Genomic DNA, 25,052 nt, shown 5'->3' on the forward strand with positions numbered 1-25,052 from the left:
TGAGAGACAGCCATCATCCACAGGCCTGCTGAGGTGATGTGATGGAGCCACAGGGGGTCCTGCCCACGGGGAGGGCTCCCCAGTCTAACGTCAAAGCCTCGGGGCTCAGCCTTCCACCCGGTGCTTCCGACCCTCGACCCCCGTGTCCCATGAGCGAGAACATTGCCGTGTGCCATTGGGGCTTCCCATTCTTCTCAGCTCTGCTGGGGCACAACAGACAAAAGTGCGAAGCACGTACAGGCGCAGTGTGCCGACTGGGTAGACGCGTCCATGGTGAAAGGACTCCCGTGGGGAGTCCCTGAACTCACCCTTCACCTCACACGTTTATCTTTTCGTCAAGTTCTACGCTTAGCAATTTCAACTACACAATCCAGTCACCAGTTACACAAGCCCCCCGCCGCACCTGAGGTCCTCAGCCCTCGCTCACCCTGCGGCTGAAAGCGTGTCCCCTTTCTGCAGCCTCTTCCCCCCTTCTCTCATCCCCAGCCACCGGCAACCACTTTTCTTCTCTCCATCCCTACGAATTTGACCTCTTAAAAATATTCCATGTGTAATGATACTATGCAGTATTTCTCTCTCACTCTCCTCATTTCACTTACCAACACACCCTCGAAGTCCATCTGTGTTTGCTGAAGGTGATGGGAACCCCTTCTTTTTAAAGGCTAAGTGCAATTCTCCACTGTGTGCATTTACTGATTTCCACATGGTCTTGACCCACCATCCACTGACCGAGGGGAGTTCCCACAGGTGGGCTATTGCACGCATCATGCCGCCGTACACGTGGCAGGGCAGATACCTGGTCAGCCACTGGCCTCATTTCCTCTGGGAAAACACCCAGAAGCAGGACTGCGGGATCCTGCCGTGATTTTATTTTTAATTTCCTGAGGTTTTCTGTTTTCCACAGTGGCTTCGCCAGTTGGCACTCCCAGTGACAACACAGGAGGGTGCCTTTTCTCTGTCCCCTCCCCAGCATCTGGTATCGCTTCTCTTTTTGATGACAGCCAGCCTAACAGGTGTGAAGCGACATCTCACTGTGCTTTTGATTCGGCTTCACATTGTAAAACACCTCACCCAGCCCCAGGAGGACCACCCGCTGTGCACACCTCCTGGAAGAGAAGCTTTTGAGGTGAAAAACGCCAAAGCATACGCTTTGTGGAAACTTATCTGGCAAGGAAGCCACATTCCCCACATTGAAACATGCATCCATCCTCTGACTTTTAGGGAGTGCGCCTGTATTAGCCTGTTCAAACACCTCCCGGCCGTCTCCCCGGGTCCCGCGCCCTCTCCAGAGTGCCCAGGGCACAGCAAAGGTGACGGCGAGGTGGCCTCCTCCCTCCGAGCCCCTTGAAAGCAGAAGCAAGAGCCGTCTGCCAGAACCCACACGCTGGCAGCCCGCAAAAGTTTAACGAATGGATGGCCAGATGGAAAGGCGAATAACCGATAGGCTAATCTGAAATCGAAACACAGAGAGGTTTGGCAATTTACAGCAACCACGCAAGAATCTGCCGGGGCGCCCCGGACCTCTCACAGCCTCGACATTGCAGGGCCCTTCCTGGGTCCACACTTAAAGGAGAGGTTGTCAACACAGTGAGTTAGCGGATTTCCTTCCCTTACGTGAGGGCTCTCCTTATCTGGCACTCGCTTTTCCCCAAAAAGAGGATAACATTTCTATTTGATACCTAAACCCATGGGCCGAGGCAACTGGACTCAGTCCTGCCAAATCTGTGGCGAGACCAGAACTCGGTCCCATGGAAGGCACGCATTCCCGCCCCTGCTGAGACGCATCCGTCTCCCCTCCCCAGGGCCCACTCAGCCCCGAGAGCACAGCGCTGAACCACCAGGTTGGCGCAAATGGCTCAGCTGTGTTTCGGTGCCGTTCGGTTCCGTTGGGTTGCATCAGCCACTTTTTGAGAAAACCGAGTCAGCCAACCCAGGGCTTCATTGTTTTCCCTCGCTAACGAAGGGGTTCTCTACAGCAAGTCCACGGGCTCCTGAGTGTTCCATAGAAGTGCCCTCGCATTTTTAAATGTGTCCTAGAGCTTCTCGATCCTGCTCAGATTTCATGCGTAAACATTCATCGTTACACGGGTCTTCCAAATACGATGTATTTAGCCTCAAGCATTCTGGTTTTTATGAAGCGATGACAAAGGCTGCATCCCATTTCAGAAGCTGAAATGGCATTTCCCACGGAGCGGGATGAGAGGCTTCAGCACTAGGAGTCGGTGTCATAGCGCTGACCGGAAGGGTAGCACTGACCGTGGTTTGGCCGGAAGGGTAGTGTTGGGCACCTTTAAACTTGGTGACCTCTGCCCTGGCTGGTGTAGCTCAGTTGCACGGAGCATCGTCCCGTAACTGAAAGATCATGGGTTCTCTTCCCGGGCAGGGCACATACCTAGGCTGTGGGTTCGGCCCCGTTCTGGGCGTGTATGATCCCCACTCAGGGCGCCTGCGGGAGGCAACCGATCCATGTTTCTCTTTCACGTCAGTGCTTTTTCTCTCACTTCCTCTTTCCCCTCCCCTTTGTCTAAAAGCAATGAAAAAACAAAGTATCCTCAAGTGAGGATAAAAAAGAAAAATTACAATACTCAGTGACCTTGCTGTTGGCCGTCGCTCACCCTTGTCGCCTCCTGAACGTTTGTTGACAACCAGGCCGCCTGGGAAACAACAGTCTGAGCGGCACGTCGGGCAGGAAACTCGGAAGAAGACCCAGCCAGGAGGACCAGAGGCCACGTCCCGACCGGCCAGCACTGGTGCCCTCTGCACGTGGGCAGCAGACACAACAAGATGCTGTTATCCTGTCATCCTTTCGGGTGACACATGAGGACAACACTCAGTGTCAGCAGCCAACATCACTCCACGGGGCAGCGGCTGGTCCAGGGGCCCCTTCTGCAGGATTGGGAGACACGTGCGTGGGCCGGGGCCCCCTTCCCGGCCCTTCTGTCTCCCTGGGACTGCCTGGCACCATGGTCTGGATTTTACTCAGCAAAGCTGTATCATCCCTCCCACCTGTGGGTAATGACGCAGGGCTGCTGTGGGTGGTGGGTTCACCTGTTCCGGGGTCGTCAGATATTCTTTTACTCCAATGTCCATGAAGACACAGCAACCGGCTGCATCGTAGTTTTCGAACTCATTTTCATTTCTAGAACCACGGTGCACAATGGAAAGTGTCTGAACTTCCCCATGGGCTTTCTTGCCCGGAAGCCCTCACTGGCAGGCAGGGCCGCACCCTGTGGTCTAAGTGAAATGACGCTAGTGTCGTAGAGCAGCCAATGGGAGCATTCTATTCCGAGTGCCGTGTTTCCGCTTGGCAAGGGTCAAGGGTTGTGAAGCATCTGGGTTCTAGTCACATCTGTTCATTTTAGAATAGGGGAGAAATAATTTTTACTATGGACCAGAATGGCGTCTACTACATGTTTGACATGAGCCCTGCCGGGGGAGTTACAGGGAGAGCCTTCCCACCAGATGGGAGGGACGAATGGAAGCCCCGCCCATGGAGGGACAGCGTCCAGGTCGGCAGCAGGACCAGACACACCCTCCCGCGGGGCAGCAATGCAGGCAAGGGAGAGGACGTGAGCAACAAAGGCAGACCGAGCTACCCGGGCGGAAATGGCCCCCGCCCAGCCCGCTCGGCGAAAGGGCTGGTTTCATCAGCGTGGCTCCTGTCTCCTGAAACAGGGCCCTGTTCGGTGAGGGCACATTCCCTGGCTCCGCGTGAACGGACCCTCGGAGAGAACATTTTCAAGACAGCCGGAGATTAGCCCAGGGAGGGACGAGGTGACTGTCAGCGTCCCTTGTAATTCTGTAGGTGGATGATGCTTTGTTTAAAAGTTCTGTCTAGACGTGTGTGGTAATTTCGAGTCCCTGACCTCTGTCGGAATGCCGCCTGCTCGGGCCCACTGGTGTGTGTGGGGGGGAGAGAGAGAGAGAAGGAGCTGCTGAGCCCTGCTCTCCGGGGGTCCACAGGAGCCAGCCAGGGTCCCACCAGGCATTCATCTCTGCCCCTCCCTCTCCCTTCCCTGTCCTAACTGCACAGTGACAGTGTGCAGCCCACGGTCTCCTCCCTGCAATGCCCTGGGGACAGCAGAAGTCTGCCACCGCACGCAGTAACCACCTCCTCGGAGGGACTCAGCCGGGAACGAATGGAGGGGAGCCTGTGGGTGGGAAGCAGTGCCCCAGTGCCCGTCCACGGGAGAGTGTAAGCAACATGGCCAGCGGGGCAGTCGAGTGAACAGAGGCGCACGGACCTCCAGGGACCATCCCTCTGACTCTCGGCCCCAGCGGGGTCCTGCTAAATGATCGGCTGCTTTGATGGGACAACAGAACACAGGCACTTGTGTCCACCTGTGATTTTCTTTCATCTCCAAAACAGCTCCGAGGTCCAGGCACTGGCAGCTTGGTTGTGTAGACGGGGAAACTGAGGCTCTTCCAAGGCCTCCCAGTCCCAGATGTGAGCAGATCGGTCCCCGACTTCCCAACCTGTGTGGTCTTCCTGGGGAACCCCCACCTGCCTGTCACAGCAGCTTTGCTCTGTCCTGTTTTAGGTCACTTCTGTGAGTGATGTCATAACCAATCACCTTGTTCATTCTCATGTTCAGGTGCTATTTACAGTTAAGAATCTTTCGCATTATGTGAGTTACGGCGCAGGTCAACCTTTATATCTCGCCTTAAAGCACGGTGACAATGAAGGACAGGTGTGCCCAGAGAAAGGCCCCTCTTTGGCAAGGGTCTCGTGACATGTTGCTGCTCTCATTTGGTCTCTTTTCTACCTGACTGTGAAAGAAGTGAAATGAAAAACACATGTTACGTTGCAAATAAATCATCAAGTGCCTTGTTGCTGCTGGGGGCATTTCAGAAAATGATTTTGACCTTCCTTCTAGCTCCTTCTGAAAACCAAGGAAACCAAAGTGCTGACACTCGGGTGTTTTGTGGGCTTGGGAACGGCTGGCATTAGCATCTGTGCACAGGTGAATCTGGTCTGGAGTCGCGGCGGGTGCAGGCCCGCGTCAGCGGCCTGGAGGGTCTCCTGCCTGACAGTAGCAGAGGCAGCCCTCGGCTAGTTCAAGGTGACTCCAAGGAGACCGCCTGCAGGAGGAGGGGCACGTGCATGAGGGGCACAGACCAGGGCATCAGGTGGGAATAAGCCAGGCCCCGCCCACCTTCCAGTGTCATGAAACTGACGTTCTTCCTGGAGTTACTTGATGAGCTAAAGTTAAAGGAGCTTTGAGGACCCCTTCCCGATGTTCGATGTTTGTCTGCGTGCTGTGCTGATGAGCACACGGTGGCCTGCTCTGCCCGGTGTCCACTGCCGCATCTCAGATGGAATCTCACGGTAACAGAGGAGCAACCGATCCAAACCCTGACCTAGGTCCAATTGATCGGAGACATGCACTCACTGGACCTACTTACTGCGCATAGTAAAACCGGCAGTCAGAACAGAACCTGGTCACAACACCCAGAAAGGGGACAGGTTCTTCCAAAGATAGAGCAACGGCGGTGGCAGGAACATCTCCTTGGTCAGGGAGAGAGGCCAGGAATGAGAAACCAGGGGTGAGGATGGATGTGGAAAGGAGCACTGCTGTTGTGCAGCCTGAACTGTCCTGGAACTGATGCTTCCCTTCCTGGAGCGTTTACGTCGGTGAAACCAGGAGAACGCCGTCTGTAAACACTCTGTGTGCTTATCCGGAGGAGAAGAAGTCACCAGAGACACGGTGGCTCCAACGTACAGTGCTGAGTGAGTCACAGCGAAATCCAGCTCTGGGAGACCCAGCTTCAGACTCGGGAGGGTCCTTGGTGCTTGTGGGTCTTGACATCAGCTGCCAACACCTAATAAGAAGCTCAAAAGAACAAATGCTTTCTGGAAGCTTCAGCCCCTCTCTGGGAAGACTAGTGAGGAATGCGTTTAGCTTTCGGAGACAAAGCAAGGGCACAGGAGAGAAAAGGAAGCAGACGTGGTGGTTTTGCTGGTGCGATGGCAGATGAACATGGAGTCCAACGCAGCGCTTCTCGCCCACGGAGAAAGTCTCCAGTTTTAAGAGACCCCTGGTGTCCACCTCAGTGACTTTTACTCAGATATGCTTTAGACGTATACCAGCATACCACGAGGTGGAAACATATGTTTGCAGCCAACCAAAGCAGGTTTACAAGTGAAACTGGGCCACCAACCAACAGAACAATATCCATTCACCCAGATGCATGCTGGGGTTTTGCAGAAACACTGCTGCTCCCGTTGAGTTTCAGAGAAATGGGACCCTGGTTCCGGTCCTGATACCACCGGTGCACACGACGGCCATTTACACACCTGCGGAATGCAGCAGGGCATGGACGTGTTCAGAGCTCCGTTTGTCTGAACGGGGACATCGGGCCCTGTCGGTCTCTGAAACTCTGCTGGCCAGCCGTCCCCTGGCCAACATCAATGAGGTGGGATTTAGCACCTCATTGTTCTGAGCTAAGGTGGCATGAACGTGGTCTTAAAAATCTGCCTCACCTCTGCCCCAATCTTCAATATTGTCGAAGCCCTAAAAAGTCTTCATTTTCTTTTCACTACTCTGTTCACAAATGATGAACTCCTGGGAGATGGTATTGAAAAGACAGGAGTCCATGAAACTGTCCAGAAAAACTACCTGAAACCTGAGGACGAGGCGTGGAGTCCGGGCAGAGGCCCCCTGCTGAGCCCGCCGGGGGTCCGTGTGGCTGACCAGGGCAGGGGTTGGCGTGCTGCACGGGAGGGAGGCCTGCTTTTTGTAAACGAAACCATTTGCTGTCGCCAAAGTGTGCTTTCGTGCAATGAAGGGAGGGCTAAGTGAGTGGGACTGAGCGCAGGCCTAGGAAGCCTAAGACCTTTACTCTCCAGCCCTTTGCGGAGAAAGGCACCGACCCTTATTCCAGGGAGTGCTGTTGGGGTTGATTTACTATTTGCCATTGACTGGGGACCGGCTTCTGTCAGGTCAGACATTAACTTGTCAGACTGATGCCCTGAGAGTGGTTTCCGTCGCGTCACAGAGACAAACGCTGGAGCGGTGGCTTTATGGCCTTGGGGACATTAACCAGAGTTGAACCCAGGCCAGCACCCACGTCCTCTTCCTTAGGGTCCTCCCAGTCGACTTTGTCACCCTGCAGGCCCCTCCTCCATGAGCTGAATCAGCCTGGGGCAGAGGCTCCCTGCGCATGTGCATCAGCGTCCTGTGGTCAACTTTCTGAAATGTGTGCTCACAGGTGGCCAGTGGGGCACGCAGAGTTGCTGGCCAACTCCGTGACCGACTGAGCGCTTTCGGTGTGAAAGTGGCACGTTAGGTGGGACACAGAAGTGAACGGGAACTGTAGTAACAGACCAGTGGGACGGATGCCTGCATTGCCTGAGGAGTGTGTGCTCAGGAAAGAACGTGTCCGGTAAAAGTCAGAGCTCACTGGGACTGACGGCTCGGGAGTGATCGGTTCCCGATGGGTCAGATTACAGAGAGTTCAAGTTCTCCTTCCCTTTCTGCATTGTCTGTAAAGAGCATTTGTTGCTTCTTGTAAGGTTTTTTTTTTAAGTGGGAGGATTGTAATTTTACAAAAATTTCAATCCAAGGTAAAAATACAAGGTCAAAGCACAAAGAGCTGGCTGAGATTCAAAGAGAAAGGGGTGCCTTTCTCTTTTTCTTTCCGAGAATACAAGGGAAGGCCATGTAGTTTCAGTGGGAGATGAGGGATGAGGGAAAAATTCAGAGAGGGCGGGGGAGCCAGGCCGGCGAGACTGACTCATCGTCCTGCGTTGGAGCGAGCTGCGGTGGCCGGGTGATCGGAAGGAAGGGAGGCAGGCAGAAGCTGCACCGTCCGGACCGGAGACCAAACCACGGGGCTCTGGGAGCGGGCGGGGGTGGGGCGGGGAAACGAGGAGGTACGGCTGCCAGGCGGCTCGACGGGCTCACCTGAAATCGGAGGTTAGGGCCGCGCGAGTGGGCAGAAGCCTTGAAGGGGGCAGTTTCGAGGGAGTAGACAGGCAAGAGCCAGACGGGGTGAGTAAGGTGAATGGCAGTGTCTGCACACCTGGAGGGGGAGGCAGGCGGCAGGGGTCGCAGAGAGAGGCCGTGCTGGCGGGGCTGTCTCAGGGGACTCGGGGAGGAGGCCACCAGAGAAGCAAACTGTTCTCGAGCCCCAGCACCCAGGAAGAGGGTGGGCACCTGGCAGACCCCCGAGGTCCCCACCAGGCGTGAGGTAACCTCACCTCCACGAGCTACAGGGGAGGGGTGGAGAAGGGACCTTGGAGTCACCGTGCTGTTACAGCACGTTGTGTGTTCAAGTTTGACAAGACAGATGCACGAGAAACGCAAAGACGTGAACGCATATCCCTGCACGTGAGGGCCGGCTTTCGACTGAGAGTGCAGGGTCAAGGGCAGATCTCTGATGGGTGGGCAGGCTCCCTGGCGAGCCCCCGCCACGGAACCTGCTGACAGACACAGGAGAGGGTTGAGTCACTGCTGGCAGATGCCACATGATGTTCGGTGTCAACGGACACATCTCAGAGGTTTCTTCTTGGCCCTGCCACGGCGGAGAAGCCACACTGTTTGGAGAGAGGTCTAATGAAGTGTCAGGTGATGGAATTTACAGGACCAGGAGAAAGGCCAGGGGGCTGCGAGCTCCCCCTCCCCCGTGCTGCTCTGAAGGGGAGCCATCGATGGGAAGGGGCCCGAAGTTCCGGTTTCACTGGCTCTTGCAGTGAAATATTTGCCATCTGGTTTGCCGATGAGAATGTGCAGCCGGGGCAGGCGCGGCCCCTTTGCTGGATGCTAATCCGTCGCTTCTGTTTCCGGGCCTGCCCAGCGCAGCCCCGCCCCCGGCCGTGGGGGCTGCCCCTCTGCCCACGCCTCGCGTCAGGGCCCTGCGCCTGGCAGCCGTCCTTGCAAAGCAAATGCACAACCCATTAGAAACAAACTCGCTTTTCGTCTCAAGGTATGTCTGGGCTTAAACCTGACAATCTGCTCTTTCCATTCTATTTTTCTTTAAACCCCACCAATTTCGTGTGTATTTAGGAATATATGGTTACTGCCAAATTCCTGGCGATTTATTCACATTCGAAACTCCCAGCTGTGCCGAGGGAAGAGCAGCACATTTTTCAGGAGGGGAAGAAATGACTTTACCCAATATATCAAAACTCCGTCCCATTTTATTACCAGGGATCTGATATCAAAGTCAGGGAGCGAAGCTGGAGGCGAAGGCCTGAGGATTCCGAGGGCGCGCTCCTGCAGGGCGCCCAGCCTGAGCGGCGGCTGCCTGTTGTGCTTCCCAGACACGGGGGGACCGGTCTGTGCAGGCGAGTCCTCAGTCTCGCTTGTCAAACTACCTGCTTCCCGGGCCGAGGACCCCATTCGGCTCAGACCATGAAGGTTTGGTTTGGGGCCGCTCTCTGGACAACTCAGGAACACACATAAAAAATGGCTCCAAGGACCCAGATGATGATGGTGAGATGAGCTGACCCAGCGACAGGGGGAAAGGCCCCCTGCTCACGACTGCCACTAGAAACGCAGCCCTCACCGAGACAGTGAGAGGGACCTGGGAGAGTCGCCCCAACAGTCGGATCTGTTCACGTACGTGGGCTCCAGGGACGAGGGCAGCCAGCGCTGACCCTCCGTGACTCCACGCATGATCGATTGGGTCAGCAGCCCTTTCCGGCTTCCAGGGAATGAACTGGGGTGCCACCAACATGTCTGTGGCAGCCATGGGGGCCAGGAGGGCCCCCTGAAACCCGCGCCTCTCACTGCAGAGGCTGCCGCTCCCCCATAACAGCCCTCTGCTCAGAGGCGGCGGTACCAGTGCCAGGAGGCTCTCCTGTCACCTGACCCTCTGCTGACCAGCTAGTGGATTTCATACACCAGCTGTGGGCCGGACGCCAGCCAGCTTCCGTGTTAGACTCCAACGAGTTTTCATTAAACCAGGGAAATGCCAATGTTTATCGTTATACATGAAATACAAAAAAAAAGAATTATCCTCGAGTTTCCCTGCGTGTCAGTGATAACCCCCAGGAGTGGAACCGAGTGGGTGTTCTCAGGGCAAGCCACGCCCTTCTCTCTCCAGCTCACTGAGGTCAGGCTCGGTCCCAAAACCGAAGTGTTGGTCTGCTCCATTAACTCAAGTCGGCATCAGCAGTGTCGGTCAGATCAAAGCGACGCTTGTTGGGCGAAAAACTAGCTAATAAAAATGACGGGTTTCCGGGCCACAGCTAACACCAAACTCAGGCACTGGACAAGGCCACATCCGGTCCATGGCTGGGGTCTCCCGGGTGTGTCATCATCAACTGACCCACCAACAGTAGGGTGGATAATGCCTTCCAGAGTTACCGGCATGTTACTGCCCGTGAGACACTCCTTAACATCCCCCATTCCATTTGCTGGACATCCTGCAGCCATTCCATGCAGAGTTCACACTGAGCCCAAAAGGAGGTGGAACGGACACCAACTGCTGAGGCTGCAGAGAGCGGAGGCTCACCCAGGCCTGGGCAGGAGGGTCGTGCGAGCAGGGGCAGGACACCTGACCTCCGGGTCTTTGGGGAGCCCAGCGGTAGTGTCTTTGAAAAGTCTGAGCAATGAGTAAATAACCATGCCACTGATCTCAAACAGGATCAGATGCCTCCTGGAGCACCAGAGAGACCAGGGATAGCCTCAACACTCAGAGAGTTTATGCTCAAATTATAGAAACCAAACCTGGACATCGAAAAAGAACCCACACCTGTGGAAGCAGCAGAGTGTGGAGGGCAAGAGCAAGAACTCTGGGGTCAGGCACACTGCGTGTGGCTCCCGGCTCTGCCTCTCAGGAGTCTGCAAGACTCAGGGCCGTGTGTTCCTCTCTCTGGGCCACAAGTCTTCTTGCACACCACGGCGATGGAACGGTGCCTCAGTGTGCAAGATGCCCGGCATGTGCATGAATTTTCTGACAACTGTAGCTATTCACAGAGAGAGCAATGTCAGTGCACCTCTACCAGGGGTGTCCAATCCTCCGGCGTCTCTGGGCCACCCTGGAAGAAGAAGAGTTGTCTTGGGCCACGCAGTGAATACACAAACACTAAAAGAAACTGATGAGCAAAAACAGGGTTTAAGGAAATGTACAATTTTGTGTGGGGCCACACGCGGCCCGTGAGCAGCGGGTTGGATACCCCTGATGCTAGATGGTCAGCTGCAAATAGTCCGGGAAGGTCAGAGGGTTCCCTGTGGGCTGGAGCCCTCAAGACTCAGAGAAAGAGACCCCAGCTGTGGTTTTGAGATGGAGCTGGGGGAGCTGTGTGTGTGTACAGACGGCAAAGACAGAGATACTGCAAAAGCACAAGGAATGTTCTGGAGACAGTGAGTCTCCAGAATGTTCTGGAGGTCAGCCTGGGTGGGGCCCCAGGCTCTCCCCTGGGGGCAGGGGCAGTGGGAGGTAAGTAGGAAGGTGGCCTGGGCCCCACTGGCGGAGGGTCTGGACAGCCAGCTACAGTAGTCAGAGCTCCTCCCACGGCCGAGATGATTTCTGAGCCACCGAGTGACAGGAAAAGGGGGGTTTGAGAAAGACCACGTGGTGGGTGTGCTGGGTTGGGTTGCGTCCCCCGAAAAAGGCTCAGTCACGTCCTAACTCCCTACACCTGCAATCGCAATCTGGTTGGCAGCAGGGTCTTTGCCGATGTCACCAAATTAAGATGCAGACATACTGGCGTTGGGTGGGCCCCGATGCAATGACCGGTGTTCGCACAGGAGAGGAAAACGTGGACACAGGTCCACAGAGAAGAACATCAGGTGAGGAAACAGACACAGGGCAGAGGCCAAGTGCTGATGGGAGCAGCGGTGGGGCGATGGAGCCAGAAGCAGAGAAATACCAAGGGCTGCCAGCAACCACGGGAGGCGGAGTGAGGCAAAGGGGGGTTCTTCCCTGGGGCCCTGGACCGAGCGCGGCCCTACTGGAAACCAGACGCGCTTGCTCTGAGTCCTCTGGCCTCCAGAACCATAATTTTATTGTAAAGGATGAATTTCCATCACTTTACACAAAGTACCCATTTGTGATTCGTTGTCAGGCCAGCCCAAGGAAATAAAACTACGATATTCATGGCTGAACCTCGGCAGAGCAGGACAAAGCTGGACAGGAGAGCCGCATGTGTCCTGGCGGTGATGAGGGACAGAGCTGAGAAGCTGTTCTCAGAGCAAATCAGCAAGACATGGGGGCTTAAGAGCCATGTGCACAAAAACGAGAGGAATCAGTGACGGTCCAGGGGGCTGAGGGGTGTCCATTGCGATCACGGAAGACTGAAAGGGAGGGGCCTGGCTCGTGGGCCCTGCATAGAGACCTGTGGGGTGTGGCGGCGAGAGAGGGTTTAGCTGCTGTGTGAGTGACAGAGGCCGTCTGGGAGAAGAGTGGGTAGCAACATGAGTGACAGACCCCGTCCCGGGGCACCGCAGACGAGTCCCACGGAGAATGAGCACCAGGGACCAGGCCTGCTGCTTCCCTCACTGGTGCCCCGTGGGAAGGCGCCTGGCGTGGCCCACAACCATGTCCAAACGTCTCAGTAGGACGGTTCTCCCACCATGGCGAGGGCTCCACCCCGCGAGCCAGACGCCTGCTCCAAAGCGCATTCCCCTGGGTTTATAACTATTACTACCTGGGGAGGACTTTTGCTTTACTTCAAGATCTTTAGAAAAATAAACAAGGCATGCCATAATTGTTGGTTAATTTGTTTTCAGTTAATTGATTCCAGATTTTGGCCTTTCTGATGACGGCTGCTCGTACCTCTGGCGGCCCGCCCTTAAGTTCGCTGAACTGCAGTTGTGTGTGAGTTTCGTGACTGTCCGATGACATGATGAAGCCTGACAATCTTCCCTTTGCGTTTTGAGGTGTCCCACCCCGTAATCTGAGGGCTTGGAAAACCCTGCCATGCCCCATTCCTCTGTCTCTCTTTCCTAACCAGAAGGAAAGGCCCTTCTCCAGTCAGAGTAATTGCTATCATGGGCAGAAGATATTTTTAAAAACTTTCTCTCGAAATTACAGCTTTGAGATGACAATGAAAGTAACATTGCTGTTGAACTCCAAAGCAGAAACTTCAGCTAAAAATACAAGCCCCTCCCAGTGCCCTGTGAGGCTGGCTGGAGGCAGGAAGCCAGCGGCCCCCGAAGATGTCTCGTCCTGAGTGTCCGCAGAGTTCAAGTGCCTCCGAGCGCTACGAGGTTCCCAAGTCACTGGCAGTCTGTGCACTGGCCATTGTCTGAGAAATGCTGTCCTAACGTTTTTCAGGTCCATCTGAGACTCGGTCCTCAAACCACAGAATGGAAAAACAATGTCTCCACTAGGGACACTTTCCCTTAATTTCACATTGTTGCAGATGGTGGAACAGTGGGGAATTAGGCATCAACTTTTGCACCGGCTCCTTTTAAATGTGTCCTGGCCAACCTCGACTCCCAGACGTCTCAGGCAGGGGCTCCTCCACCGTGACGTCTTTAACTAGCCGTCTTCTGTGGAAGTCTGGTGTTCTCAGAGACACGGGGGGTCCGGTCCTGACCTCCGCAACAAAGCGACCATTGCAATAAAGCGAGTCACAGTCGTTTTGCTGGTGGAGGGGCTGGCCTTCGAATTGTAAAAACCCATCCGTGGAACATGCTAGAATGAAACAGGCCTGTGTCCACGTTTAACATGGCAGGGATTTGTCAAGCAGAACCCAGAGACAGAGCAGCAGGCAGGCGGGTGATACCTTAAAAACTGTGCGGGACGTCGACTGGAAGTTTCTTACCTTCATACCTAACGAGAGTTATGCATTTTATTTAATCTGTAAGAATCACGGTAGTAATTTTCTACATGGACCGAGAAAGCCTTCTCTCTCTGACATGGAGATTAATGTTCTATGCCACCCTCCCAACATTTATTAAAAAGAATTACAATTTGAAGGAGAAAAAATACCTCAGTTCAATTGTAACTAAAATCATATTTAAGGTAAATACTGCAACAGACGTTTTAACTTTATTTTATAAAAAGCAGGTATAGTGGAATTCCTGTGTGGAGTGTCGGTGTGCTTTGGCCAAGAAAAATCATGGTTCACGGATTTCAGACGTTCCCTTTTGAACGGTACAGAAACACAAACACGCTCGCTCACAGAAGTCTGAGAGGAGAGTGATCGGGGCGTAAACTCCACCAGGGCATCTGATCCCGTTTGACTGAAGGGCCACCCGTTTTTCGACGAGAAACCGCGTCTCCCGAACTCGCCGGAATCTCACCCACTCTCTGCTGGGACCCACGGACCGTCGTTCCCGGTCCATTTCCCCTGCACCCCCGGCTGCCCCTCTGACCCGGCTCCACGACACTTTCACAGAACCAAGTCTCACACCTGTGGGCCAGGGCAGGTGTCCCCGGGTGTGGCCCTGGGGACCCTCCTGTGCTGCTGATGGGACTTCCTTCTGCAGTGGTTGTGTTCTTGGAAAAACAGGGTAAATTGGATTTTCTGGGGGGAGGGGGGCCAAGTCATCTTTCCAGGGCCCTCAGGAGTCCACCCTGGAGCCGAAGAGACCCCACAGCGAGGTCTGTGCCACAGAAACAGCCATGGGCTCGGGGACCAGCCCCTGTCCTTCTGGCTCAATGGTCTCCCTGCACCTACGATCCACCCTGGTCCGTGGGTCTGCTGGGAGCTTTCTGGAAAAGTATTCTTCCTTAATGGAAAGTGCATGAGAGGGAGAAAACATGGCTTCCTCCTTCCTTCCCCCGCCCCCAATTTACCACGGGTCAGTGCTGGGTGAAGGGGTGATGAGTACAACCCAGCGACCCTGGGGACTGTGGAGAGAGCCGGGAGAACTGGGACACTGCCCCAGGTGGCGGGCAGGTGGGAGCAGCTGAGTGAATGAGCCAACAAGTGTCACCTCTGGGTGACATTTACATAAGGCCACCAGCTCTGCAATGTGGGGCCGCTCTGGGCTGGACATTGCACAACTCACACAAGAAGCACATGCCCGTCCCATGTCCTGTCTGCACAGGTGAGGGCGCTAGAGAGTCCCCTGGCCCCTGAAGACATGGCCAGGGAGCAACCGGAGGGGGCCTGTGTGACCAAGCCGGCCTTAGCACCCCTCCGGGCACTGTGTGCACACGGGGGGCACTGGGCTATGCCAACCTGACTTTTGCTTTCTAGTAGGACCAGCCACACAACCTGTGGCTCCCCGGGCAAAGGGAAAGGTTTACATAACAGTGGCCAGGAGACTCGGTGCAGCAACAGCAGAGCACGGAGCCCGGGCGGACCCTCGCTGACCACGCGGCCTGCACACCTACGGCGTTGGCCTTGGGACAAGTCCTCTCGCCTGGGAGGGAGGGTTCTGCACACCTGTCTTGTACCTGGTCAGAGGGCACACTCGTTAGCCGTGGCAGCCTGGAGGTCTTTGTTGCAAATTCCCAGCTCTGGCTGAGCGCTGGCAAAGTGGCCAGACAACACGATGCATGGGCATGGCTGTGCCCCAATAAAACTTTATTCATAACAACAGTTGGATTTGGCCCGGGGTCTTTGTGGGCAGAATGCTGATGCCGGCCATAGCCTCCTGAACCTTGACAGGCCCCTGGTCTTGTGAACACAGACCTGCAGTTCAGATGGTCAGACCGCCACCGGATCTGTACTCACAGGCTCCCCGGGGAGGCTGAGGGCTCAGGGCCCACAGCCCAGGGCCGCAGTCGGGGCTGGGAAACACTGGCCTGGACTGGGGGGTGCTTTCTCTCTGTGAGCAGCGCCCTGCCCGGGAAGCCTCCACCCCCCAGGCCCCCATGGAGTCCAAACCCCACAGAGACAGGGACCGGGCCTGTGTTACCGAGCTCCCTGAACAACTGGCACGGCACAGTGCCTGGCGTGGCCGGGTGCGTGTTCAGAAAGGTCCGTTAAGTACAGGGGCTCCGTAAATGCTTGCTGAGTGAATTCACCGGGACGTTTGCAGAATATCTTTTTGATGTATGTCATCCACTTTCTATTTTTATACTGTGCCCACTGCTGTTCTAATCACCCATCCCCCCCCTTTATCCGTCAATCCTTCCCCCTTTATGCTGGCAACAAAACCCCGCACTTCCACAGACACCCTATTCTGAGTGGGCTGGTTCTGAGCCCACCCCCAGTCACAGGAACTGTCATGAAAACCCAGGTTGGTCAGAGCGACCCCAGCTCCCTGGCCACGGAGAGTGGTCAGGGACCAGCACGCGATGGACACCGGCCAGGCAGACAGCTCCCTCGAGACGCTGCTGCCAGATCCTGGGAGACGGGGGGTCTCTCACCCGTGGTTCCAAAGTTGAGGTGCATGTGGGTTTCGGGAGGCCAGTGGCCTTCTGGGCCATCACAGTGAGAGACCCTTGACTGAGACCCAGCCAGAGACAAAGGGTCCCAGTGACATTTGAGGTCTCTGGCCCCAGCTGTGGTGCAAAAACTCCTTTACTTTTCTCTAAGCAGGTCGAGTTGGTTTTCTGTCACTTCACAACCAAAAGAGCTCTGACTCTACAGAAACCGAAACCCAAACTCCTTATATACTTTGGGTCAATTTCACCCCTCTGAAGTTTAATTAGTTTACTGACAAGAACCCACTTTCCATGGGATGGCTAAACCTTTAATGTAATATTAGTAACCGTTGTAAAACCTGAAATGAGTGGGAACACCCGCCTCCATCGACTGGTCACCATTTCTTGCAGCTCAGCTCAACCCGTTACCAAGTCAGGACGGGCACATGTGTCAAACTCGGTCTGTCCTCCACAAAGAAGGCCTGAAAAAGCGCAGTCTCCCCAAGTCAAGGGGACATGTGGCATCAGGTAGAGGAGATGTGAACTCACACCACGTTCTCCAGCAGCGAAGACAAAACCCGGGCTAAGACGCCCTGTCTGTGGGCCGCCCACGCCACACCTGCCCGCCCTCCAGTCCCTGGACCGCTCTGGCGTTTCTAGAACAGGCACATGTTGCTGCTCGGGAAATGCTGATTGGTACACCGCGGTGCTGTTCCCTTTCATGGTTGTGGAGTTCATGCTTTTTAAAATATGAGATGGTCTGGTCACCAGATGATCAGTTTTATGAGCAAAAACATCACTGGCGTCTGGGGGCGTTCCAAGAACGCACACTAATATATACACTCATCCACACTAGAACCGACAACACATCATAGTCTAAAAATCTGGGGGCGCCGGCTGCGATCTAGCCTTCTCAGCAGGACTTCAGGTGTCGGAGGAGATGTGTATTTTTATTTTTTTCCCAAGCAGCATCTAAACGAATTACCTTGCGTGCAGCCAAGTTGGGTCTGACCGGAACTCCGATAACCCGGCCTCTGAAATCTGACAATGTCGTTGTGCCTCAACCTTACTGGGGGGAAGAGAAGATGAGGTCCTTCTGCGAGTTCAGCCCACTCGTCTGCAGAAGCAGCACACAGACACCAAGTTGCTTTCTGACCCTTTTGAAAAGAACTCTCCATGGACACCAGAAGTGCGGATCCCGGAAGCCTTTGAGGCCCTAAATCCGAACAGGACAACGTGTTGTCACCTGGCAGTCTGATGGGCCTTCTCCTACCTGGCCGAGGGGGACACACCAATCCAGCTCCAAAGACAGTCTCAAACGCAAGCCTTAAAGTGAGAGACCTGGCTCCTTTAAACCTCGGCCAGGGAATGAAGGGAATCCTAACATCACATAAAGAAAGAGAAACAGTCTCCTGCTGTCAGAACCCATGTGCTCACATCCAAGGGGGACACACAGTGGAACTGCTGTCCAGGAACAGCCCCTGCTCCGCCACAGGTCTCTGCTGACACCAGCCCTGGACAACGAGGTCACCTGGCTGATACCAACATTGAAAGAAAGACCCAGGTGGGCACACACTCTCGGTTCTGAGTGGGTTGTGGTGGGTGGCTCCCTTTCTCCTGAAGGCTCTGCAGGTCTCTGAGTCAGAGAGGCAGGAACGCAAGGGTTAAGGACCTGAACGGAAGTCGCTGCAGACGGACATTTGTGATCATGGGTTAGAAAGCGCAGAAAAGAGAGGACCTGGACCAGGAAAAGGCAGAATGCAGCGCCGCTTGGCTCCAGGGCTGTGAGCGGAGCGGAGGTACCTCTGATTCTGTAAGAAAGGACGGTGCATTAGGGTCTGTCCTTACGACCTCAGCTGTACTGGAGCACAGGTTACATACATCAGGAGAACTCAGTGTGCAGCCGATACGTCGTGTGAAAGCGAATTACAACGACCCCATCAGGGGCGCTTCTCAAAGAAGAGCTCAAGACCCATCTGTGCACTTGAAACATTGTCTCAGAGTTAAAACGCCTTGGGTGTTGAGGGTTTGTCTAGGTTCTTGTCCACCAAACAATTAGCACAACACAGAACACGGCTACTTCGGCCCAGGTGTGTACTGACTCACACAGCAGTGGCTACCAAAATCGCATTGCTTCTGTGGCTCTTAACATTTCTGTGAAACTTTCCGAGTTTATATTGCTCCAGATTATATACTAAGAAGGTTACAGCTGCTGTTCGATAAATGGTTATTCAAACACCTATATTCTTCCAGATTCTTATTCCACTCGTCTCCTTATCATCATCCCTCAGGCCCTAGAGGTGCCATTCCAGACTATACCGTTCGATAACACTACAAAAATATCAAAAAACCCTTATACGTTTTAACAGGACCACACTAAAAGGAAAAAGAGCAAACAGCTCACCTGCCAAGGGACACATTGTGATTATCTGTCATTTTTTCTGGTAACATGTGTTTGAAATAGATACAGGTGTAATTTGTGGAATGGCGTCTTGTGTACAGGATCAGGCAGGTCTGCCAGCTTTGGGTTTCTGGATGCAGGGTGTGCGCTGCTCTGGCAAAGAACTGCTTCTGTCCATGGACTGAGGAAAGGGGTGGAAATCCTGGGGGTCTGGGAGAAGCCGCCATGAAAGCTCTCCCCTGGACACCATTGGTTCCCGACTGGGAGTTATTTTGGCCCTTGGGGGGGCACTGGCAACATCCGGGACGTTCCTGGTGATTGCGACTTGAGGGGCAGACTGTGGGCAGAGGCCGGGGACGCCCTAAATGTGCTACACTGCACAGGACCACCCCATCCACGGAAGACTGACCCTCGTCTGCAGAAGTCCGCAGCGCTGAGGTTCCAGAAGCTTCCACGCGCCCCCAGGCTCTGCTTGCCGCTGGGCTGAAGAGCACTCAGCGCCCTTGGAGGTTCAGAAGTAAGCGTGACAAGTAGCACGGCCGGCACGGCCAGGCACACCCCACGGACAGTCCTTAGAGAAGTCACAGCAAAGGGAGAAGACACACATATGACAGATCTTTGCTTTTCAGTGACAGGTGATCAGCCCGCAGGAGACACGGCCCAGGTACGCTGCGGGACGAATCAGCACCTAGAACTGTGTAGAAGGAGCCAGCCGCTCGCCACGGAGGAAGACTGAGCAGGACATGAGGAACATCTAAGCGACCTGGTCAAATGATCGGCTGACTGTGATGGGACAGGGCTGTGGAGCCCAGCGGGGCAGGGGACGTCTCGGAACCGTATCCGCCCAAAATCCTACCCTGCAGCTTAACAAGGAGGAGAGGAGAAAGGAAGGGTATTTCTGTGGTTACCTCCCACGACTTTCCGGGGGATCCGTCCCCTACGACACACAGGTCGAGTTTTTCTCAGCTATGCGCCAGCTGCCTGTCATGAGAATGTGCTTAGAATTGTCAAATGACAGACCCTTTCTTTTGACGAATTAACAGAATTTTTCTATTACTCATTATACTGCTGTCAAAACAGAGACCGGGGGAGCCACGAGCGCCGGGATGCTGAAGGCGAGGCCGCTGTCAGCTCCCAGTCGGGAGCTCCGGCCGGGGACCTGAGGCCTATCCGCACCGGACGTGCACTTTCCTCCTTTAATTGCTTCCCGTGGCTCCTTCCAGAAAATGTGCACGGCCCACACCTGGATGCAGAGGCGGAGAAGATAACGCGGCTCCTGAAATCTTTATCACGACAGCATCCCTGGGTGCACGTGTCTTTCGTCACCTCTCTAACATTCTGTCCGGCACCTAAATGGCTCCAAACGGATAAAAATAAATAGTGGTCACCCAATCGACAGTTTGTTCCTCTCTGGTCTTGATTTAAAAGACTAAAGTATCTTATCCAAGACTATTGATTGGAACTCACAAGGGTGGGTGGTGGTGGTACAATCAATGGCTGGGGGCCCTACGGTCCTGTAGAATTTAGTGGGATTTGTTGTCTCGACACCATGACTGGTCATGCTTCGGGCTGTGAGCACATGCTCAGTGCACCAGTGGGAGTCCACACACTGTGGAACTCGAGGCAGCAGTCACGTGGTGGCCAAAACAATCCTTGAATTTCTGCGGCATTCTGTCCGCAGTTATGCAAGAAGGTTCTAAAAGAGGAGAACGAAACGAGGACCATGTGGTTACACGGGAGGCGGTGTTAAGCCAGAGAGGTTCCCAGACAGGGATTTTCCGAGACGAGAAGCTCTCTGCGGTCCTTTACTGGAGCGCCCGGTCCCCCGGCATTGAGAGCCCGGCATAACATAGGATCCAACAGATTCTGAAAGCTCAACATCCAGCTGAGGCTCCCACTGAGCACCCGCCTTCACTGGGGGAGGTTCCACTACGACCGGAACTTATTCTCCTTAATGCTCTTACTGACACAGAGTCCCCTAATGCCACCTGGGCCTTCTCCAGACACAAGGTGCATTTGCTGGCTTGCTCACCACCCTTGGGTGGGTGGAAGGGTCAGCCGGACTGCAGAATGCGCCGCCTCCCCCTGCCTGCCAGGGGGCTCCACGGCTTCCTCCTCTGCTGCGCGTCTGTGGGGAGGGCCCCTCCATCATCTCTGCCCAGTCAGTTACACACCATCTTTCCAAAATTAGAACATGAAAACGCTGTGTAACGGCGCTCTCGCTGGCTGGTGCTTTGTTCTGTGCGGGCTCTGCTGGCTGCTTCACAACATGATTGCATTTCACACTGGAATCCTCAGCCCCACGGCCCCAGTCCGGTGTCAGGGCAGTGACCACGTGGCGTGCCAGATGGGAAAGAGAAAAGGTGATGGAGTGGGTGGCGGAAGGGGCCCAGGCAGAACATTCTGGAAGACATTTTGCCTGACAGGAAGCAGGGCGAGTCTCCCCCAAAGGTTGAGTCAATGAGTCAAATGAAGAGAGGAGGAGATGACCGTAGGGAGTGACTGGCGAGGGAGACATGAGGAAGGTCGCTGGGGAGCCCTGCTCAGCGGAGGTGGGGAGCCGAGGATGGGATGCGGGTGTCTGTGCAGGAGGGAGGGATTTTTCTCCACTGTGCTCTGCCCCCTGAGCGGCAGAGAGAGGGCCTTTCTGGACATCAGGGTGGGTCGATCGGGAAGGAGGAAGGCCGTGGGGCCCTCAGAGCCTGGGAGACGGCGGGGAGGCTGTGGCGGGCATGGAGGGACGGCTGGAGGTGGGTGGCACCCTGGCCTGTTTTCTGCCAGTAGCTCCACGTTTGGCTTTAACAACTGCCCTCTCCCACCTTCTTCTCTGTGGTTTGGTGGGGTCGACTCCTCCAAAGGTGGGTCTTACCCAGGCCCGTGTGGCGAAGGAGCTTCCTCTCCTTCCAGTGTTTGGGGGCCGTGGGACCAGAGAGAAGGATGCAAACCGCTGTTGCCGTGAGCATCCACGGGGGTGCCAGGAGGGAACGAGGAGGGGGCTGGTTCCCCAGGAGGCACACACGTGCCACGTGGGTGGGGACAGCCCATCCCTGTGACATCAAATAAGTGCTTGGAAAATCCTGCGCAGTGTGTCTCCTCCCTGCTGCTCTCACAGTGGGAGGGCCTATGGCCGCCACCCTATTCCCTGGAGGCTGATGGGGCGATGGGGGGTGGTTAACTCACCTTCTAAGCCACAAACACAAAGGAGAGGGAACCCAGGAGCCATGTGACCCTGGGCCTGCCCGCACCCATCTTTGCTTCCTGTGGACAGGGTTGGACGGATAAGAACCCCACAGAGAATGAGGGGGACAATGAGAGAGGCAGACGCTGTGTGTGCAAGGTATTCTTTTTACATTTCTAATCTGGGGTTGGGTCTTCTGTTACTTGAAACAAATCTGGAGCAGCCGTGAAGTCCAAGGTGGTATGGGAAACGCAGGCGGCAGGAAAGGAGAGGCCTGGGGCTTAGTCTCTGTGGCCCTGATGCACTTGGCCTCTGAGCTCAGTGCCACCACCTGCCTCCTGTGTGCTTCCATTGAGCACCCAGAGGGTTTTTTTTAATAACAGCATTACTGAGATATAATTCACATACCACAAAATTCAACCCTTTAAAGTATACAGTCGAGTGGGGTTGGTTTTAATATATTCATGGGGTGATCTTTTTAAAATGCACATCTTTCAGTATATTCATAGGGTGATTTTTTTAAACAGTGCTCTTTTTAAAAATTTATTATTTTCTTAATGAATAGCTTTCATGTTTTTAAAAGTTTTTATTTATTGATTTTAGAGAGAAAGAGGAAGGGGGAGTAGAAAAACTTTGATTTATTATTCCACATATTTACTCAGTCACTGATTGATTTGTGTGTTGCCCTGACCTGGGATTGAACCTGCAACCCTGGTGTGTCAGGACAATACTCTAACCAACTGAGCTACCCGGCCAGGGCCCAACAATTTTCTTAGAAGTCCCCTGCTGAACGCTGGAGCGAAGGGACCTGTCCTGCCCCTTGCTGAGGCCGAGACCCTCTCTGGAGAGAGTACAAGCAAATTAAAGCAGCTCCGTTGTTTAAAAACCAGCTTCCCGCACTGAGGTGAATTCTAGGTTCTGTGATAAGCAGCTTGGCAAACATCTACAAAAGTCCAATTTTAGGGCTTGACCCAATGCACCGCTGAAATACGGCGAAACCAGAAGACTGGGAGCAACCTAAATGTTACCAATGAGAAGCCGGTCGGATGAATTGGGGTTCTGTGCTCCACGAGAACCACATCGTGGAAGGAAGTGTGTGGCAGACACGAAGTGACAGTCAGCAGGGAAGTCCAGGAGGCCGGGTGTCGCCTGGCCAGTACCTCAGCCTCAGCCCAGCTCGACCCTATATCAGCAGTGTGACCCCTCTGTTTCCCCATCTGTGAAATGGGGCGACAGTAAGAGTTCCTGCCTCATGGGGCAGCTATGAGGAGCTTCCATGAGAAAAATGCCTGCAAAGCATGAAGAATGGTGCATGACACAGAGCAACCGTTATGTAAATACTTGCGACTCTTTGTGTCCCCGTCCCCGTTATCTGCAGCACACAGAAGTGTCAATACACGCACAGATGGCCTCCCGGAAGGTCTGCGAAGGACTGGAAACGGTGGCTGCCTCTGGGAGAGAGTTTCGGAGGGTCTGGACGTGGATGGTCAGGAGAAGAGTCGCCTATTCCCAAAGCTGCCCTGTAGGGTTTGCTTTTCACTGGGTGAGTCTGTCACTTTAAACACAGCACGGAGCCCTCCTTTCTGAGATGGAGAGCAGGGTCACCGTCAGAGTAAATGTTTGGGGGCCGAGTGTCCACAACGCTCACTCACAACGACCCAACGTGGACTCCAGGGGGAACTCAGGGGCCCGGGCTTGCTTTGACACTGGGCGCTAAAAACACCGTGCTTCCGGCTTCTTTGACACGGTCAGATGATTAGAGAGAAGACGGCGACACTCCCGAAATAACTCGCTCTTGCGTCTGGTACAGACCCGTTTTTCACTCATCCTGCGGCGAGCTCCCATCTCCCTGGGATCTGACCGCCTACTCCGTGTGAGCCTACTCCGTGCGACACGCCGGGGTGGAGAGAATTCCCATGAAGTTGAAAGAAGGGACTCGGCTGAGCACAGGGCAGTGCGGGGAGGCTGGGCCATTCGTTTCCCGAATGGCAGGCACCGAAGGCCCATGTTCTCGGCTTCGCCTCTGGCCACACGTATTCCTTCAGAGCTTGCTCCATCACTCACAGCTTGTGAGAGACCCTTCGTTTTAGCCTCAGGAAACTGTTAGACCTAAAAAACTCCTGGAAAAGGGCTTATCCTCCAGGATGACAAATCTCTGCCTTCCCGGTGACGTGAAATGGACCGCACCGCTTCAAATGGGGCTTCAGGCTCGTCATTCATGAACGGTGCCTTGGGCTCCGACCATTCGGAAGGCTGACCGCACATCAAAACACCACAGGGTCACGGTGGGTCATGGTGGGTCACGGTGGGTCAAGGTGGCAGCTTCTCCCTTCCTGGAGCTCAGCCAGGCCTCCAGGGTGACCCCGGGCAAAAGGCCGGGGACACTCACTGCTTTGGGCCAAAGAGAGAATTCCAGATTTTGAACAATGATCCTTGGGATGACCCCAAAGGGGCTGCAGGTCCACACCCCACACACACACCCACACACACACACACCCACACACACACGCACATACACACACACACGAATCGTCGGTCCTAGCATCTTTGTCCTGTAACTTCCCAGCCACTGTCATTTCGTCTCAAATCCCATGTGACAATTAAGGAGAAGATTTCTCTCCTTGTCTCTCTTCTATTGGTGGTCAACTTTCAGACTCCGAGCCCAAGAATCAGGGATGCTAGCTCTGGCTGGTGGTGGTGGGTCGGGCATCATCCAGCAAATTGGAAGGTTGTAGGTTCAATTCCCAGTCAGGGCACATGCTTGGGCTGTGGGACAGACCCCTGGCTGGGGGTGTAAGAGAGGCAACCAATGGATGTTTCTGTCCCCCTCTTTCTCCCTCCCTTCCCCTCTCTCTAAAAATAAATAAATAAATAAAATCTTTAAAAAAAGAGTCAGGGATGCTAGCAAACAAGCCCTTGTCCATTAGAGGAGCTGAATTAATACAATAATGAAGGTAAGTGAAAATATCCTTTCCAGTGGAGAAGACAATACGGTAAATGCACTTTCATAATAATGACCACAAAAGGCTAAACTTTAGTTACCTAGTGTGTGTCCTACATACATGTGACCTTTGAAGAGATGAACTAAATTTATCCAGAACTGAAGTTACTGAGGAAAAAAATCAGTCCCATAGGTTTGTACATAGGTTTCTTCCCATACGAAGAAAACCCAAATAACCCAAATCTACGAAGCTGTCTTTGGAAAACAGGAAAAGATCGTGCATCGGGCACAGTTTTTGATCCAGACCCAGTACA

General features: G+C 54.3%; 1 protein-coding gene across 1 annotated transcript in view; it reads right to left on the reverse strand.

Annotated features, from left to right (window-relative positions):
- Positions 1-25,052, reverse strand: part of ADAM12 (ADAM metallopeptidase domain 12) — a gene marked incomplete at its 5' end in the record, with an annotated part of 278,477 nt that overhangs the window by 129,554 nt on the left and 123,871 nt on the right.

This window comes from Artibeus jamaicensis, unplaced genomic scaffold (assembly GCF_021234435.1).
Source record: "Artibeus jamaicensis isolate MK-2021 breed Jamaican fruit bat unplaced genomic scaffold, CSHL_Jam_final contig_490, whole genome shotgun sequence".
NCBI lineage: Eukaryota > Metazoa > Chordata > Mammalia > Chiroptera > Phyllostomidae > Artibeus > Artibeus jamaicensis.